Here is a 12,335-nt window from a genome sequence, read left to right on the forward strand (position 1 = left end):
CAAAGTGACAAATAAGAAAACGCTCTTTAAAAAGATTTTTTAAAAAGCTTTGTTCTGGAAGGCAGCTATGAATCACTGACAGCACACATCTGGGTATAACCTACGTGTATTTTGTTTAATAAAGTTCTCAGTCTTTCACTCAAGCCTTGTTCCAGTATAAGTGTGCCCTCTACAGTCTTATCAAGTGAATGAAGTTGACTTTAGCTTGAAAGAAATTTAAGTCTGATACTCAGTCCACAATCTAGATGTAGGCATAAAAGCAATATTTGGTGCTTTATAAAAGTTTCCCTGACCTATTTAATTTGGGGAAACTCTCTAAGATAAAAGGTAACTAAATTTGATGAGTGGATACAGTTACTGGCTGCGTGATGACCACAGGAAAAGAAAATAAAGTTTTAGATAATAAATCAAATTTTCTCTTTCAGTACTAAAAACTATTATTAGTGATAATGTTGAAATTTACCTGATCCCTCTAATCCTGGAAAACAGCAAAAGTTAAGATATCCCTCTGCCTTTTGTGTTTTAGAAAACAGCTTATTGCTAAGAATCAACCTTCCTCATATGACTTAAATAAGACTCACAGATGCCTCCTCTTGTTTACCTATGGCAAGGCCAAAGAACTTTCAAATTTTCAATTTTTTTTGTCCCATAAATTATCAGCTGAAGTGTTTAATCCTACTAATCAATCAGAAAAAACTGCTTATTAATCAGACTTTAAAAGTTTCACTCCTTTCTCCAGGCTCCAGAACTCAACTCACTGTCAGCCTGAGTCAACATACAATCTCCCCCGAGGACAGGCTGACCTCAGGATAAAATATTCTATGATCTACTATCCAATCGAACCACTCTTTTATTCCATTTTCCCACACCTAACCCTTAATAACCCTGTTTATTTCTCCCTACAGAAGAAAAACCCCTTTTGATTAACCTTTGAGAGGTTTGCAGATCTTATGGTCACAGCATTCTCCCTACTGCAACACTTCCCCCCCAGTTGCAGTAGAACCCTCCTTGCACTTGCCCTTTCCAATAAAGTCTCATTACTATTGTTGGGGTTTGTTTTTTAGTTGACATTGCCAACTGATAGAAAGAAGTAAATATTGCTGAATCTGGATATATGTGATAATAGATGATTGAAAACTCTAAGTATTAAATGATTTGGCTCATTCAGTGAATTATTAGTGTTAATGAATTCATTAACGAGATAGTCATTTAAGCATTTGCTATGTTCTAGAGTCTCCTGTTCTAGGCCACAATTAGACCAATCTGTTTGGTCAAAAAGCACATAGGTTAGTATGGAAGACTAACATAAAATCATCATGAAATGCCTTGATAGAAATGTACACAAAGTATTATGTTTACATTTGATAAAGTCACTTACTATGAATGCCTAGGATCAGTGGCAGGAAAAAGATGTGATAAGAAAGCTTTATAGTAAAGTTGATACCTGAGAAGAGCATTAAATAATGAATATGACTTTGTCAGATGAACTGTGAAGAGTCTGCATTTGGCACTGGGAACAAAATGATCACAAAACGACCAAGTAATACCATGACTCATCTGGTTAGCCAAAGGAGTTGGAATTGACTCAACTATAGAGCGTAGATGTAAGACAACTAAGGAGAGCCAGAAAGATGAGCAGATATAAGGCAGTGAAAACTTTTATAACCTTGAAGGTTGGGCACTGCACAACTCCAAGGGTTATCATTCATAACAATGATGTTATGATTCATTAACAATGATGTTAATGATATGGAGAATGATGTTATGGAGTCATGTATAGACTTGAGCAATAGCTTTGAGCAGGTAACAAATTAGTATTTTTATGCCAAGTATACATGTCAGGAAGCTTTTGGAAGCAAAAAATGGAAAACAAATCTGTCTGTCCTTGACTTCAAGAGGATTTGGTGAAGAACTTTGGGGGTTAATGTAACCAAGGAGGATTCTATGGGTCCTTCTGGGGACAAAACCTCCCCCATATCCTCTGCTTTAGCTTCTCTCTGAAGTACCTAGATAGCACTATCTAATGAACTTTTCCTGAGTTCTTTTACAAATGTGAAAACCCCCACCAAACAGAAGATGTTAACTACTTCATGACCATGAGTAAGCACATAGTGGCAACTAATCAATCCTGCCCTTGAAAGCAACCATGTATACTTAATAAATGGACTTGGCTATGTTCCAGTAATACTTTTACGAAATAGACGGCCAGCTTTAGTTTTAGCTTGCCAAATATCCAGTTCTTAGGGCTGGGAAGGCCTTGAAGGATCTCAGCCTTTGTTTTACTTAATGAATTGATCATTTCCTCCATGACTAGTTGATATGGCAGCTACAAAAGGATCAAAAGTCATAGTTTCTTTCCTCAAAGAAGTTGTAATGTAATAGATAAGGCCAAGATAAAGAACAATATCAGCATAATATTTTATAGAACATGAGAAAATTAATTTAGAAGAGTCCCCACTTTCCAAACTTGTCCCCAAAAAACTGTATGATTTCTGATCCAGTTTATCTTACCTTTTTCTGAAATATAAGTGCTAGGGAAAAGAGACATGAAGACTATCTTCAAAAGAAAATAATGAGGGGTTTATAAAGAAAAAGGGAAAAGCCAAAAAACATTGGATATAATTGAGGATTTCTGCATGAGAAATCCTGCTGCACTGTGAAGTACAAGAAAATGGAATAGGTGGATGGAGATTTAAGAATATTCAAATTTTTACAAATTTAAGTCCCTTTAATTTTTTATGAGAAATGCTTAAAATTTGGATTCCTTCATTAATTACTTTGGATTATTAATTGTTCTTTTTAAAATGCATATCCAGGGAGTTCCTGCTGTGGTGCAGTAGCTTAAGAATCTGGATGCAGAGGCTTGGGTTGCCACAGAAATGAGGGTTAGATCCACGGGTTCAATCCCTGGGCTGGCACAGTGGATTGAAAGATCTGGAATTGCCACAGCTAAGGCTCGGATTCAGTCCCTGGCCTGGGAAATTCCACATGCCACGATGTGGCCATAATTTTTCAAAAATGCATTTCCATGCAAAGATTAAGCTATACTTTTTCTCAAATTTATTACAGTAGCCTAAAAATATTCTCTGATATAAACTGTACTAATGTTTTCTTAGGTCAGTCTCCCAAGGTAATAGAAATAAAAACAAAAATATATCAATGGGATCTAATCAAATTTATAAGCATTTGCATAGCAAATGAAATCAGAAAAAAATGAAAAATCAACCTACAGAATGAAAGAAAATAGTTGTAAATGATGCCACTGATGAGGGCTTAATCTGCAAAATATAAAAACAACTCACACAACTCAACAACAAAAAAACAAATAAATCAATTGAAAAATGGGAAGAAGACCTAAAAAAGCATTTTTCCAAAGAAGATAAATAGATGGTCAGTAGGCACATGAAAAGATGTTCAACATGACATTATTAGACAAATGCAAATAAAAACTACAATGAGGTACCACCTCACACTGGTCAGAATGGCTATGATTAGTAAGTCCACAAAGAGCAAATGCTGGAGAGAGTGTGGAAAAAAGGGAACCCCCCCTACACACAGTATTGGTGGGAGTGTAAATTGGTACAACCACTATGGAAAATGGTACGGAGGATCCCAGAAAACAAGATATAGAACTATCATATGATCCAGCAATCCCACTCTGGGGCTTATATCTGAACAAAACCATAATTCAAAATGATACATGCACCCCTATGTTTATAGCAGCACTATTCACAATAGCCAAGAAATGGAAATAAACTAAATATCTATCAACAGATGAATGGATTAAGAAGATGTGGTACATATATACAATGGAATACTACTCAACCCAAAAAAGAACAAAACAATGCCATTTGCAGCAACATGAATACATCTAGACATTATCATACTAAGTGAGGTAAGTCAGAAAGAGAAAGACAAATACCTTATGATCACTTATATGTGGAATCTAAAATATAGCACAGATGAACCTATCTACAAAACAGAAACAGACTCACAGACATGGAGAGCAGGCTTGTGGTTGCCAAGGTAAGGGGGGGGTTGGATGGATTGGGAGTTTGGGGTTAGCAGATGCAAACCATTACATTCAGAATGGATAAGCAATGAGGTCCTGCTGTACAGCACAGAGAACTATATTCAGTCTCTTGGGATAGAACATGATAGAAGATAATACAAGAAAAGGAATGTATATATATATATATATATATGTATGATTGAGTCACTTAGCTGTATAGCAGAAATTGGCACAACACTGTACATCAACTAAACTTTAAAAATGTAAAAAAAAATTATTATGTAGCTTAAATAAACTAGTACATCTTGAAGTGCTTAGTGGTAAACCACCATGTTTAATTTCAAGAGAGTTTAAAAGATAAACTAGTTTCAAAACATCTTCAACAAGTTGACATTTAAGAAAGTTTTGAAAGATAAGCAGCTATGGGGATATCACCTTATTTTAGCTGATGAGCTAGTTAATATAGACTTCACAAATTTTCAAAGTATTTTAAGAGCCTTTTTACTTCCATAGCAATTCTTAAAATATACTAGGTTGAAAAAACTGTAATAATCTTCCATCATGATTTCTTTCCTAAAATCCCCTTTCTGTTCACTTGTAAATCCTCCTTAATGTTAATTTTTTCCTAGAGTATTTCTTAGCCTTGATGATTTCATGTATTTAATGCACAAATATATTGAACACCTACTATAAGTCCAAGCTACTTTTTTTAAGCTACATGTTAGTTGATTCTTTCATGCTTGGCACTGGAAGATACAGTGCTGGGAGATTCAGCCCCTGCACTCAATTTTCTCACAGGTTAAAGAAGATTCAAACAAGTACATCCCCATCTCAACACCTTGCTGTAAGAGGAATGAGTAAGGGTTGCCCAGGGAATTTTGATTGTAAAGGGAAGGGGAAACTATCTTTTCCTACATATGAGAGAGGTAATCAAGGGAGGATTCCTGGAGGAGATGTTACCTGAGAAAAGGAGGATAAAAAGAAATTGCCAAGTCAATAAAGGATACTTTTATCTTTTATATCTATTAAATTCTCACAGAAAAGGAAGAAAAACTCCAAAATTAAAAAAAAAAAAAAACACGAAGTTATATGACTCTCAGAACTCCTTAGGCTCTTTGGTATCTAAATTGGTAGCTGGAGATATAAGTGCCTAATTACATTTTTAGGTGAAGGGAGTCTGAGTGTGTCATGCATCAAGCATGTAGTGCAAGCTCATGTTAATAAAAATAGTCTTTCAAGCATAATCAAGGTAGAAAAGAAACAACTCACTACACATTCACTGATACATGTCCTCTAGTTTCCTCTGCTTGTGTTCCTTTCATCCACTCAAATGCTTCACCATTCAAAAGCCTTCCTCTCAAGACAATGGAGTTCACAGCACAGCCATCACAAATTTGAGTGTTTAATAATTGGTGAGATCCACAGTGAGTAATTTTATCCAGTTGAAGAAGATTAAACAATGCTTGAAACCAAGTGAGAGAAACAGGGTTTGACTTAGATGCTCTGAAACTGTATGTGAAAGATTCAATCCATAAAGTTTCCATATGGTTGAAAGTAAGTTGAAGAATTAACCTTAGGTCTTTAAAGGGTGTGTGTGTGTGTGTGTGTGTGTGTGTGTGTGTGTGTGTGTGTGCGTGCGCGCGCAGGCATGTACACACACACACACACACAATTATTTGGGTATGTTTTGATTCATCAAATGTTGGGGAGAAACACAGTATGATGGAAAAAGAAATGGCTCCAGTGGCATGGGTTTAAAGTCCTATGTCACTCTCTTGCCATGAGACCTTTTAAAAACGCATTTAATGATCCAGATAATGTTCCTTACATTTGAAAAAGAATGAGGCTTTTTCCAGCTTTAAAGTTTGATGACTATATGGCCACTTTCAGTTTCAGCTTTTAAGACTCTGCATCTAAACTCTTAGGTATTTCTAAATTTCCAAGTATATAAAGATAGCTGATTACTTGTGACCTGTCATTGAAAAGCTAATCCACTCAAATCCACACAAATAAAGCAAACTGATCACAGAAAAGTACTTAAATATCTATCCACTCACTGTGTAATAACATATACTTAATAAAATGCTCTGTAATACTGACAACTGATGTCTTTAGTGTCCCATGAACCTAAACATGTTCGTTGACGAAGCAAAATGTAGATTCCACTACTTGTTATTTATATGACTTTTATTTTTACTAAGGTCACTGCTTGAAAAATATGTTTTTGCTGATAATATGTATACTATATATCATGAGGCAAAGTTATTATTTTGTCAAGATAGATTCTTTTTAGTCACTTAGCACTGCCCAGTACATTTTCAATATGAGAATTCTTTATGGATATATTCATATTTGCAGGTGAAAAAGTTTCATATTATGATGGAAAACTGTGGCCATAATTTATCATGTTACTCTATATGCATTCATACACATGCAAATAACCTATATGTGTTACACACATATATATATTCATATATATACATGTATACATTTTACATATGTATGTATCGAGTATGTGTATGTGTGTGTATGCTTTTAGTCATCTTTTCACCCATCCATACATAAGCCATTGATCTATCTAGTTATCTTCAGAAAGACAATATCCCTACAATGATAAGATCAGAGCATCATAGGAATTTAGAACCCAAAAGATCCTTAGAGATAGTTTAAAAACAAAGAATGTTATTCTCTGAGCTATAACTCTCCAAGACAGCACCAGTAGAAAGAACTCAGCTGGCATCTAATCCTCATGTCCAAGTTAAAAATTCAGTTTTCATTCCACCACACTACACTGTCTTTGCAGAGATATTTGGTATACTGATAGATAGCAAGCCTTAGAAGAGAGCGTCAGTGATGAAACTATCTTCTGTACTGAATACCTGACCCTGCTGTCAACTAGATTCTCATTTGTACTTTGAAGTTTACTGATGGCTATTGTCAGTCCCAGCCCCCCAGGTATTTTTATATGTAATCATATGAAAGAGAACTTCCTGTGAGATACCGATCAGTTCTTTAAACCACAATTATCTATGCAACTTTAAGTCAGAAAAAAACAGATGTTAGTGTCAAACACAGCTTTGCTCACACATACACACACACAAACACTCATACATATTACCAACAGTATTCAACTACTCTCTTTTCAGGCTATTCAATAACTACATAAATGAAATATCCTTTCTTTCTACATAATTTCTTTACTATACCAAGTCATGTGCACTAGTTGTTTCTTGTAGTACCTGCCTAATGCAACTAAATTTGCAATAGAGTTAATCACGAGTATACTTGATATTTTAAAATTTCTCCTCTAGTAGGAAATTCATCTTTTTTCCAAGCAAAGGGCATTTACCCACTCCTTCATTACCAACTGAAGTAATTATGATTACCAGTGGTGCACTGAATATTTCTAGGAGAGTCTTTCACTTTATTCTTAATATGAATGGTACCTCCTGAGGTTTTATAGTGTACAACCTGTGGACCTATATATGGCAGGTCTGCTTAATTTAAGTTTGCTCATATATTGTGATCCTTTTTGCTGTTTATTCATTTTGTGTTCTCTGTGATCATTTGTTTGAGAAAAAACTTGGTATAGGTTTCATCCTTGGAACCGTAAAATTCATCTTTATATCGTTCTGCAACAAGCAGAATATTATTTACATATATTTAACTTTATTTATTATAATAATACTGGTAGGTGAGATTTTACAAATAAACATATTAATCTGCAGAAATATGAACTAACTTGTTTGTGAATAACAGAGCTGGACCATGGCTCAGATAAAGCGTTAAATGGCTCAAAATTAGAGAAAGCATAGAAGCAAAGTATCCACGATCACACCAGTAATACAAAAGCTATCAAAGGTCTAAATCTGAGCAGAACCAGGAACAAAGGAAATTAGAAGAGGAATGAGACCTTGCTAAAGAAATACATTTTTATTTCCATAATTAGATGTAACCATAAGGAAGAGACGAAAATAATTTTAAGTGCCAAGCCAAGTAAGTGGAAAGGTTGTAATTTCAATTAATGAGTTTTATATTTAAATTCAAAACAAGCATTTCTATCAAAGAACCAACTCGTGGATTCCATGAGACATGAACATATCCATTTTCCCCATCAGTGCTTTCAACCTTTTAATCCATCCTTCTGGTGGGAAAGAAAAAAAATATGAAATATCTGATCAAGCTTTAATTAGCTTTACTTCTTCATTTAAAATTATTCTTTATGTTATTAAGTTAGAACAGATATATTTTAGGCTAATTCCAAAGAGAACTGAATAACAGCACATAAAATGGCACCGAGAATAAAATATTTTACACAAAAATGATCAAACATGATTCATGTATCTCAGTTAACTGAGATTTTACTACCTTTGTGTAATGATGCCTAAAACTATGTTTTCGTTAAACACAGCAGAGTATAATGGAAACAGTGAGTAATCCTATAGACCTTATTTGAATATAAATATAGTCTCTATGACTGTAACTTTGAGAAAAATTACTTAATTTGTCTCAGCCTCAATGTCTTTATCTGCAATACGAGAACAGTAATGCCTATCTTGCATGGGGCTTGAGATAAAATAAATAAAGCACAAGCAGAGTGTGTAGCAATTACAGTTGCTCAGTAAATAGCTCTTAATATTATCAATGGTCTCTAGTGTGGGATAACTGTTACATAATAAAAAGATGTTTAATCTAGTATCTAGAAAGTCGGGGTGAATGCAAAGAACTTCAAATTCTATGCCTTTCCTTTTTTATTTTCACACAGAGAGTAATACACTTCAGAAAATAGGAGAAATTAATTTCCACTTCAATTGAAAAGTCATCATAAGGTTTTTTCATCATATGCTATTGGTGTATTAAATATAACCACAAAATCTTTTATACTTCTCTCATTGAAAGGTATAGTCTGATGTCCATCTTCTTGGTTGACTTAGTGGCTTATATGATCAACATAATTCAAGAGAAAAGGTGTTATTGTACTTCTAAGCCCAAGTCATAGAAGTCTCTTGAAATGTTCACCATGGGTAAAGCCACTCACTATGTAAAAATTCCAACTACTTTGAGATTTCAGGTCGCTAAGATTCCCAAGCTACATGGAGGAGTTTCATAGAGAGGGACAGAGACATAGAGAGGACGTGCCCCTAGCTTTTCCAACATGAGCAGCCTAGCTCACACATCAGACGTGTGAGTGAAGATGCCATCTTGGTTAGACATTCTAGCACCAAAAGATGAGACACAAGAAAATTTTAGCTAGACTCAAGGCCTCCAGCCATATGACCCCAGTCAAGCCATCTAATCTCTCTTCAGTCACTCAAACCAACAGATACTGAGGCCCCGTCGTGATGGAGCAAAGATGTACCTTCCCCAGTAGGCTTTATCTACAGTCTTAGCTCACAAAGTTTTGACTATAACAACATATGTCTTGATCATTTCTTACAGTTCTAAAGCCACAGAACTCCTCCTTCCCATATACAATCCCTTGCTTATTTTAATTCTCCCTTTGAGTCAAGAATCTGTTTAGAAGCCTCCTTGGACTGAGTCAGTAATAAAACTCCACTATTCCAAAACTCCATTATCATAGCCAGATTAACAGAACAACCAAATCTGCTCACACACACCCCTTTTCTCATGAAGTCATAAACAATGGATGGGCCAAATTTTTAAATGTCTGAATCTGATTTAAAGTAGGCAACTTTTCATCTTAAACCTCTTCTCCTCCAATTCAACTTATAATGATACTCTAGTCGATCCTCAGATTTCCAGATGTACCTCCCATCTCTGAAATGGGAAGACATCTTCAGAAGACTTCAGATATCAACCAGACAACTGATAGAACAAAGGGCAAAACAGGAAGATTACTATCCAGGGGAAAAATTATTGGACCTAGACTGCAATACTCAGAAGGAAAGTCAAGATGTGAGAGAACTAGGTATAAAGCACAGCTATGTTGGTGGTTTCTATTTAAACAGTCAAGGTCAATAAATAGGTCTCTGGAAGGATGTCTCTATACCACGTTACTTGCACCAGAATTGGGGCATAACCAGGGACAAACAGTTCAGGAAGCTAGAGTCATTAACACTGTGAGCCGACTACAGGGAACCCCAAACATATGGGACTATTAGTTCATGTGTCTCTGTATCTAAATTTGGTCAGACTGTCAGACTCTCCAAAGTTTCAGGTATCTTGTATACTATTCTAATCATAAACAATCATGCTCCCTCTTAAGCTAAAGCATGACACCTCAGAATCAGGTGTTATTGTTGATATCACTATCCCACTCACCAAGCAAACACAGAAATATGGAAGTAATCCTGACCCCTGCCTTTCTGGCACATATTTCCATCTTCCTACTTTACCCTCTATCCAATTTATTATCAGATAACTCTGTTCTGTTTCCTAGATATCTCTTAAAATCCTTCATTTTAATCAAATTTCTTTGCCTTGACATAGAGCCTCGTCATCCCTAGCCTTGGCTGCCCTCCATCCATTTCTGCCTCTCCCATCTCAAATGTTGCCCTACATAGTCATCCTCAACACTACTATCAATACTATTACTTCTAAGCAGAAAATTTGACCATCAACTATCTACCTAAAAATTTCAACATTTTTTTCATTGCACTAAAGATTAAGTCCAACTTCCACACATGTCATAAATGTCTCCATTTTCTGGCCTTGGTCTGCCAATTCAACTAATCTCCTTTCAGTAATTAAAGCCTACTTTCATTGTTTTACAAGTGTTACCAGTTGTTGTTCTCACTATTGAAAATATTGCCCCTTTTCACTCACTTAGAAAACTCCAATTCATTCTTTAAGACCCAAATGCAGTGAAACATAGTTTCTGTCCCACTCAAAATGCTTTCTCCTCAAAACTATAAATACATACATAAATTACCTCTGTGAAGCTCAATTGTTTGTTATACTCTGATGAGAAGAGATTCTTAAAATATATTCATCTTTGTATCTTAATATCTAATAATATGACAGACATTTAATCAATACTAAATAGTTGACTTGACACTTAAATTGACTGAATTGAACTGAATCAACCTCTTTCAAAAACACTAATGAGTTTTAGGGTTTCTTGAATTAAGAGTACAAATTCATGCTGAATTTTCATAATACTGCTAGTTTTGATTGAGGCACAGTAAACATCAAGTTTACAGCAGATACTCACTGTGGAAAAAATAAAAACAGTAAAACATAACAAATACACTCAGAAGTCTATAAAGGAGACAGGGTGGTCTAGGATTCTGTTCTCATCCAAAGACTTGCTGTGATTCATTTCAGAGAGGGAAGATTGATTTTCTAGCTTAAGATAAACGAGGGATTGAACAAATGTCAAAAGCATGACAGAGACTTAGATTTTTCACTGTCACACCAATAGAGTTACCATCCTTCTACTTCCTTAAAATAAATGCAAGAAGGCTTGCTGTGAATCCTAAACAAAATAGCAACAGTGAATTGAACTGTGTACTGAGAGTAAATGTATGCCCCATGATTAAATAGGCACTTGTAGACAAAGGGATTTTTTTTTTTCCTCCATCAGTTACAGTTTTACTTTTTAAGAGAACTATTCTTTTTCACTCTAGAAATTAGACAATTCCTTATACCTAAAAGATGTTTAAATATTAACATGTTATTATTAAGATTGATATTAGATTAGAAAGCCTGAAATTATAGTATTAAGGTAACTCTTTTTGAAAAGGTAATGTGACACATTAATATCACTCCATACTAAAATTCAAGGATTTCAAAGGAAAAATGCAAAATATAGCATAAAACTTAAAAAAATGTGAAATATTTTTTTTACAAAAATACTTTATTAGGGTATAAGTGACATGTAAAAAGCTGTGTAATGTATAGAATTTGATGAGTTTGGTGGTAAGTATAAATCCATTAAACCATCAACATCATCAAGGCCATGAACATGAACATATCCATCACCTCCCAAAGTTTCCTCCTGTCCCCTTTATTATGATTTTGTGTGTGTGGTAAGAACTCTTTAACATAAAAATCTGCCCTCTTTGAAAATGTTAAATATACAGCAGAGTCTTGTTAGCTATAGGCACTATGTTGTGTAACAGATTTCCAGATCTTACTTATCTTACATAACTGAAACTTTGTACCCTTAACCATCACCTCCACTATTGTTTCTGCCCCAGCCCCCAGAAACCACAATTCTGCGCTGCTTCTAAGAGGCTCTTTTAGATCTCACATAAGAGTGAGATCATATAGTAGTTGTCTTCTTGAGAAATCTTTATTCTAGTTGTATACTGGTGAAGGTAACAGTTTACTGAACATAATTTAAGACTGAAATGAGAAA

This window comes from Phacochoerus africanus, chromosome X (assembly GCF_016906955.1).
Source record: "Phacochoerus africanus isolate WHEZ1 chromosome X, ROS_Pafr_v1, whole genome shotgun sequence".
Lineage (NCBI taxonomy): Eukaryota > Metazoa > Chordata > Mammalia > Artiodactyla > Suidae > Phacochoerus > Phacochoerus africanus.